Here is a 616-nt window from a genome sequence, read left to right as displayed (position 1 = left end):
CGGCGTCTGGGGCTCCTGCCCTGTGAGTTGCTCTTGGCTTTTTCAAGGAAAGCTGTCAAAATCACACAAAGGGAGTCGCTGGAGAGTGCAGTGCCAGAACAGGTTTTAACATCAGGGACTAGATGCTTGATGTTGATGCAGAAATCCCAGGCGGGGGAGAGAGGGTTCTGCGAATGTAGCAAAACGGGAGAGAAAGGTGAGTTTAGCAGAGGAATTCTAGAAAGGAGTATTATTCCCATTTTAGAGAATGGCAAACTGAGATCTGGCAAATTATCTAATGCCAATGAGAGTCTGATCCTTTCCACCTACACCGGAGTGTGGGGAACACAGGCCCTGGGGCCAAATGAATCCCTTCAAGAGAGAGAGAGAGAGAGAGTTTGGATTTGATATCCTGCTTTATCACTACCCGAAGGAGTCTCAAAGCGGCTAACAATCTCCTTTCCCTTCCTCCCCCACAACAAACACTCTGTGAGGTGAGTGGGGCTGAGAGACTTCAGAGAAGTGTGACTGGCCCAAGGTCACCCAGCAGCTGCATGTGGAGAGCAGGGAATCAAACCCGGTTCACCAGATTACGAGTCTACCGCTCTTAACCACTACACCACACTGGCTCTCAAGG

The sequence above is a fragment of the Podarcis raffonei genome, chromosome 13, assembly GCF_027172205.1.
Source record: "Podarcis raffonei isolate rPodRaf1 chromosome 13, rPodRaf1.pri, whole genome shotgun sequence".
Taxonomy (NCBI): domain Eukaryota; kingdom Metazoa; phylum Chordata; class Lepidosauria; order Squamata; family Lacertidae; genus Podarcis; species Podarcis raffonei.
This window is presented reverse-complemented; position numbering follows the sequence as displayed.